Source organism: Pinus tabuliformis, chromosome 2_1 (assembly GCF_031772625.1).
Source record: "Pinus tabuliformis cultivar Carrire ecotype Pingquan chromosome 2_1, CPIR1, whole genome shotgun sequence".
NCBI classification, from domain to species: Eukaryota; Viridiplantae; Streptophyta; class Pinopsida; order Pinales; family Pinaceae; genus Pinus; species Pinus tabuliformis.
Genome location: NC_142299.1, coordinates 380,672,979 through 380,681,273, shown reverse-complemented (window position 1 = coordinate 380,681,273; position 8,295 = coordinate 380,672,979).

Below are 8,295 nucleotides of genomic sequence, written 5' to 3'. Positions count from 1 at the left end.
CTCATTCCATATGGTGTTACATATTCTCCCTCGCAGGTATGGGCTCCTATGAGATCATAAAATAAACCTGGCCTCTCATCCCATTGGTGGATTTCCTATCAACCACCACATCTCAACATGGAACCAATGCATTATTTATAACATCATAATATCACAGAAAATAATCCACAAAACTCTTTCATGTCATCATGAGAACATAACATCATTGTTATGACAAAATTATGAATAGTAAAAATTGCATGCTCACGCATGTAATTACCACGTGCTTCACATCATGAAATACCATTATAAAGTATAACATCAATATATATGTATTGAAGATAAATCATGACATCATATAATAAATGGAACTACCTGGTAATATAACATCATAAATATGAGAATCATCTTAATACATATCAAATATAGAGAAATAATACAATATAAGCATTCTTATCATGATTCATTGGAAAAATCAATTTCATTTGTGTGTATAAACAATGAATACCAACTATGAAATAAGATTATTCAACATCCATCTAGGATCTAGGATATCTTATCAATACTATTAATGTCATGTTTTCATCAAGATACCAATTTCTTTTCAATAATCATTTCTTGTTCTTTAAACTAGGAAGTTGACTATTTACATAGTAGGTATAGTCATTTAAGTACATCGTTAAACTTCAAATGAGCCTCATCATCTTGAGCCTTAATCTATAGTCATGTGTTATTCCTTTCCCAAGCAAATTTAGTGAAATTACTCATTAAGATATTACTAATCATACGATAATTCCTTAAATCATCAATATCAAATTTAAAATCCTCTAGTTTTACATCAATTTACACCTTTGGCTTACCCATTCCAAGACCAACATATGAAATTACTTATAAACACTAGGTCATCATGGTTTAATTTTCTAACATGATTAATTCACTTGCACAAAGGGTTGGTCAATCCTTGGTGATTTATATATCCATCACTTGATAATTATTGGTGTTCACAATTAAAAGATTTACTTATCTTCTCATGTTCCTATCTCAATACCACTTGATCTCTTTTATCATAGATTCACCCTTCTTCAAGTTGCACAATGGATTATTCCCTTATGGCTCATTAGATTTATCCTTAGTTTATAATTTGAGCATGAAACCATTACTATGATAATTATCCACCAAAAGTTTTATGTGCTTGGTATGCTTGAAAATAAATTTCTTAATACTAATGGCACAGAATTAGTAAGTTTGTTTAGTATGAAGTATCAATATATCATCAATCCACATGTGAAATAATGAGTGCACATTAGTCAAATGCACCCCCTATTAGTTAATACACTACTTTCATCAATTTGTGCATAATTCTTCTCAAAGTCTCATTATAGAATTTCCAACAACATTTCTTCTTACGCTTCATGCTTGGTGTTTTCTCATTGTTATACATAGTTTAATTCCTTTTCCAAAAGTTAAATAGTCGTTATCCTTGAAACATTTTCCTAGTTTATCACTTGTCATTTTTCACACATTACAAGTATTCACAACTTCCAATCTTGACACTTTTAAATTATTTAGTTCATCAATATGACCCTCACCAATCATATGGTCCACTCATAATTATCCTTAAGAGAACTTTCCGCCTGAGATGGACCCCATAATTTAGCACTAGATATTATTACATTTTCATAGTTCCCTTCACAATTTAATGTTACACTCCTTAAAGAACTGTGTAAACTTTAATAGCTGTACTCTAGTCCTAAAAATTCATATTTTTTTATTCACATTAGCACCATGCTCAACTATCACTAATGTTATATTTATAATCAAAATAGTACCTTAATGCTAAGGCATTTTCCTTTTTTATGCTCACAAAATCTTCCCAATTTCTATTTTTTAGCTTCTTTATTCCCATGATACAAATATTCATGGATTTATTACTTATGTTATGAAACTTTACCATAATTCCTACAACTCCTCAAAATGATCTTCATAATTATCTCATCTTTATTGGTTGATTGTCATATTTTCTTTCTAATAGACATCTTTCTTATTTATACCTTATATTGATCATGTTCTTATATTGAAATTATTATATATTTCCGCAATGATTTGACACGAGGTTTTCCATTCATAAGATACCTTTAAAGTTTTAAATATTTTCATCATGATTATTCCCTAAAACCAAATCTCCCATCATGTTCTAGCATATAGAATCACTTCTCGTGATTTCTCACTTGTTTGGGAACATTTTCTTAGTCACCCAAAGTATCTATTTAGTACTCTTTTCTATTCATGATCATCATTCGAACTTAATCATGGTTATAATAGATATCATTCATTAATTGCAAGTTCTTTTTATCATTCCTCTCTAGATAACTTTATCATACATATATCTCTAACATTGAGGATCATTTCAATTTTTATTTTTATTTTTTTTGTAATCCAGAGGAACCCAATAGCTCGTTTAACACGAAATTATTGGTAAACCTCTGGGGGGCTACGATATGTCCTCCTCCCCGTAGCCTAGGTCACAACAGGGGGGTTTTGAACCCGAGTCTTTTGAGTTTCAATGATTTCACATTTCTCAGATTAACCAAATAAGTTCCCCCACCCCACTCTCAGGGCTCTTTTAATAATTCTTAATAACCTTGCCTCTTTATATTTGTTTTCTATTTTCTCATTTTAACCATTGGTTTGCTATCTTTTCAAGATTAGATGGATACTATTTTAAGGTATATACTTATTTCTTCCAATTTGACTTCATTTGACATATAATTTATTATCACAAAGAAATTTTTTCTTGTCTATAAGAGAGAAGTTTCTAAGGTAACCTTTCAAATCCAACTTATAGATTGAAGGCTAGCCCCTTCAATCCAGAGAGTGATCTCTCTCTAACAGACTAATCATTGAATCAACAACTGACTTTACTTTTACACAATGGCTATATCCTAAGTTGTGTCGTGTAGATGTAAGGTTTGGTTGGGCATGAGGGAGATAGTCCATTGGGTAATGGAGTCAGAAAGCTAGGGTTTATGTCAATTTAATAAGATGTTGGTTGTTTGATTAGGAGTGACAAAGACAAGGTAGATAACATATCCTAGACATTGGTTGTCATTATAGTTAAGGGAAGAAAATAGGAAAAACAATCCACTACAATAGGGCACATAAAATTAATCCTAGAGTAGCTTTAGAAGATAGGATTGCAAATACTTGAAATCTATGAAACATCGCATCAAAACTAGGATGAATTATGTAACATTCACTCTTATTCAAATATTTAGAAGGTCATACATTCAAATGAGATCACAAAGAAGGAGACATTGAAACATGTAGAAAATACGTACTAAGACATAAAATCACATGAATCTTTATATCACTGATCAAAATCTACCAATCTTGGGAAACTGTAGATTGATAAAGCTTTCAACACACACACAATGGCTATTATTTCATCAAAAACTGATCCAGGTGGATATTGGTGGCCACTCACCTATTCCACTTGGACCCCCACAACTGTCTCTTTAAGTTTTTCAATTTCCTTAATTGTAGCACAATTTACTATTTTGGCAGTGTTTCGATTGCTGAACCTTTGGAGCCATTTTGAGGATCTAAACTACAATTTTTGGGAAAATCAAGCAAACATGACTCTTTGACTAATTTTTACATTCAAATGTTGTATTCCTTGGATAGATATTTCTAACGAGGTATTGTTCACATCAAACGAAGTTCATATGCCAAGGGTACGACCCCGGGAAGTTGATGTACCAATTTACCCAAATGGGTCCCGTAGTTTTGGCGCTTCATCTCCTAGGGTAAGGTTTTTGGATGTTTAGGGTTTTCCATTATTTCTCAATAATAAATAGGCCTTCGAGCCTCATTGTAACATATCTTAGAGGCATGTAGCCACCATATCTCTTCTCAGAGATAAGCTACCATCGCTCGAGCTAGTTTATTTCCATTATGTTTGGAAGCATATTTTAGTATTTGATATTAATGAAATGAAGTATTATTTTTTCTACATCTTTGTATTTATGGCTATATCTATAATTTCTTGTGTTCATTTTTAAGTTCGGACCAGTGGTATTAGAGAAATCTTCTCTTTCTCTCTTTTTCTTTGCATGTCCCCAGCGAGGTTGGGATATAAGGAGTTAGGGTTCAAATTGGTTGAACCTTTGCAAGACCAGCCTTAAAAATCATGATGGCCTCTCATGGCGAAAGAGAAGAAAGATGAGGGAGAAAGAGATCCTTTCAAAATCTTGCTCGAATAATCCCTTGAGCGACAAAGGAACGCAATGATGGACAACTTTTCCCAGATCCTTTAGCGACTACCCAAATGCAATGCATCTCTTTCCAGAAGCTACTCTAGAAGTGCCACACCCTTTAAGGTACATGTTAACTTTGGCATCCCCATATTTGAAGGTCAGATAGATGTGGACATTGTAGATAAATGGTTAAATCTGCTAGAAAGATATTTTCATGTTCATGATTTTCCCAGCCGGGAAAATATTACTTTTTCCCTTCTTAAAGCCACCCCCCCATGTTATAGACTAGTGGGAAACCTACTGTGAGAAGAAGGATGAAATTACACCCTCACTATTTTCAGTCGCGTCCACTTGGAATTTGTTCTTGGATGCCATCAAGGAGCAGTACTTCCATTTCAGGAGATATGATGATAAATACATAAAGTGGACCATGCTGCTGCAGGGAAGGGACCAAGACATGTCAAAGTTTACTAATGTTTTTCATATCTTTCACATAAAGTCGGGTATCAAGGATTCTAAGCAACATTTGGTACTCAAGTACTACGGTTGTCTACACAGGTACATTCAGGATGAGATGGAGTTCCTAGACATCTCCTCACTCGGCAAGGCGGATCGATACACCATCAAGATTGAGAAGAAGTTTAGGCAAAAGAGGTGAGAATTTGGATCTGCGAATCTTAAGCAAGGGAAAGGTGGCCCCAAACAACAAATTAAAGGACAAAGCCAAGGTGGGGTGATCTAGGATAACCCGTCGAAGCTACAAGCAAAGAAAAATACCATGAAGACAAAGAAGGACACGTGAAAGTGGTGTTAGTTCCATAAGAGCTCCACTCATAACATAAGTGAGTGTCGGGCTAAGCAGTCATTGGTGACTGAGATTAAGACTTCCAAATCAAATACATGTTCTAACTTTGAGTTAGAACCTGACAAGGGGAATGAAAAAGGGAAGTATATCATTAATGCGGAGCCCAGTGCCACTGTGGCCACCACCAAGATCCAAAACAATGAGCCTGAAGATCCATAGGAGGGGGAACACCTCTTCCACTCACAGATGTGGGTGAAGGGTTCTACACTATAGTTCATTGTCAACAACGAGAGGCAAAAGAACCTCATTTCAACAGAGGTTGTGAAGCGGTTGGACCTACCAACTATGGCACATCTGCAGTCGTACACCATTGGGTGGTTTCACTAAGGATGGGATCTCCGTGTCAGCCAACAATCTCGTCTTCCCTACAGCATCAAGCCCTTCATGGACGAGGTATTGTGTGATGTTGATCCTCTTGAAGTTTGTGATGTATTATTAATATGACCATACTTGTGGAAGAGACATGTTGTATATGAGTCTAGATCTTACTATGTGATTATTTCTTTGGGAAATAAGTTGTACAGGATATAGGAGGTATCCCTGCCTACCACCATCTCTTTGATCACTGTAAAGCAATGTAGTAATATCATTTCACAGACCATGAAATTTGTCTTCATTATGATTCACCTTCAGGGAAAGAAGAAGATTGTGACCATGGCTTCCTCACAATCTCCTCTGCATAAGAGAAACAAATGCACAAGGTCGTGGAGGAGTACAGGGACATTTTCTCCTCACCTACGAGGGTGCCTCTGCATTGTTAGGTCAAGCATTCCATCGATCTTACCCTTGGCGTGCCACTACCCAATGGACTGATATATCGATGCTCTGTTATGGAGAGGGATGAGATCAAGAGGCAGATACAGGAGTTGTTTCAGAAAGGGCACATTAGGCCAAGCTCATCACCCTATGGGAGCCCCATTGTATTGTTACAGAAGAAGGATGGGATCTGGAGACTCTGTATTGGCTACCAAGTGTTGAACAAGATCATTGTATGGAATAGGTACCTAATCCAAAATGGATTTTTGGTAGACTCCTAAGTCTAAGTGTTCCTCACTGAGGAAAAATGAAAGTCCAAGGAAGTTCATGGAAATAGCCCCATCGCTTAGATTGTCTCGTTTTGAATCTGTTACAACTTGAATGGGAAAAAATGGACTTAGGATGCAGAAGTTATCGCTCAAAGAAGATGCCCCTTGTTCCTTAGAAAAAGAGACAAAGTCCTTTAAAAATGGCCTAAAAGGCTTTATGAAGAAAAAATGCATCGGAAGCTATCAGAGGTAGACATGCGATAGGATCGGGCCGATGCAATGGTTTGATCACTGAAATCGGCAGATTGGCATTGGCGATGGCATGGGGCTTGAGACAGGACCCCGCGCCAAGCAATATCACGATTGCCAAAATCGAAAAATCGCAATCGGCGATGCCACGAGGCAGAGGCGGGACCTCGAGCCAAGTGATATCACAATCGCCGAAATCAGAAAATCGCAATCGGCAATGCCACGAGGCAGAGGTAGGACCCCGGGCCAAGTGATATCACGATCACCAATATCGGCGTCGGCAGATCGCATCGACATAGGCCATGCCATATGACTTACCCTGGGTCCACGCGATATATGATGCGATGAAAACAGACCCGAAAGGGTTTTTTAAATGCCAATATAAAACATTTCATGTCCGCCATAGAGCCATATAATCGATATTTTCAGTGTTTAATGTATTTTTTTAATACAAAGGAGACAAGTGGGATTTCGGGCAGTTGTAGGCAGTAAGTGGTTTTGGCTAGGCTCCACCCGAGCCCATACACTAGCCACCACATGGCTAGGTCTTGGAGAGAAAAAACCACCCTTTTCGAGCGGTTAACCCCCGTATGAGTGAGCCGCTTGAAATGAACCTCAATAGTTAGATCCTGATCTCCTAGATCAACGGTGGGGATGTGATAAGTGACATAAAGGTGGACCCGATAGGAGTTATAAAGTGGATTTAAGTGATTTTCAAGTCCGATAAAAGGCGTTTATGCAGATTTTTCAGCGTTTCCAGTGTATTTCTCTGTGTAAACAGAGAAATGATATCTTTGGGATTTTGATGCGCCAGTGGTATTTTTCGTTGCAAAACAGGTGGCCACCATACCTTGGGATGTTAGCAGTGATTTTTAAACACTCTAGAAGGAAGATGAAGGGACAACGACTGAGAGCCAAAGAGCCCAAGAGCTTAAACGAATAGACAAGCGTCGATAGGCTTAAAAGTTGTTCCATGACAAAGACAGAGGGGTTGCTGAGTCTGAGAGCACGATTGAGAGGCATAAGCATGCATCACAGTGAGATGAAGGGGGTGAGAAAGCCTAAGAGTGCGATTGACAGGCAGCAAAGTTGCAGAAAGGTCGCTAGAAGGTTGCCGAGGATCGCTTGGAGGTCAAGAAGATCACAAAGGCATGCAGAGGCCGAGAGAGAGAGCTCAAGATAGCCAGAGCCAAAGAGCCAGAGATAGCGTGAGAGCCTAAGAGCCAAAGCTAGAGCAAGAAGGACGAGAGCTTCAGAGCTGGGGACCAAATGGCATTCTAAACCCATTGTTTCTATGTAAACCATGGGGTTGAGCCAAAGATCTTGTAAAAATATTGCTGCCATAATCCCAGAGAGCTTAGTCGAGTTGACTAGAGCTCAAGGAGATGTAACCCAAGAGTTTTGGGTGAACTCCATATTAAATTGTTGTTCTGTGTGTTTTGTTTTATTGCTTCTTTATTTACTATTATATGTATTTATATATTAGTTTGAGCACATTAAATTACAGCATATAATCAGTTTAAAACAAATACCAGCATACACCTTAACATCAAGCACTTATTAATTCCACATTGGTTAATCAATAAGACTTGGGAATATTTAAAACTTTGGGAGTGGGAGAGGTTCTTGTAAGTTAGACAAGAAGCCTAAGTGCCCCATTTTCAGATCAGTGGTATCAGAGCCTAAGTTTGATTAAAGCCACCTTCAAAGAAGGTTATATCAGAATGCTTGATTAACAGAGCAAAGATTGCTTGTCTGAAAGGTGTTTAAACAGTCAGAGGTTGATTGTATGCTTGCTTGCATACTGATTATTGTTTAAGTTTGTAGAGGTGAAGGGAAAGCTATTGATAGCTCAGTCTAGGAAGGACAAGAAGGAAGAAGGGCTGAAGGCATTCTTCTATTCCAAAGGACCTCAAAGCAA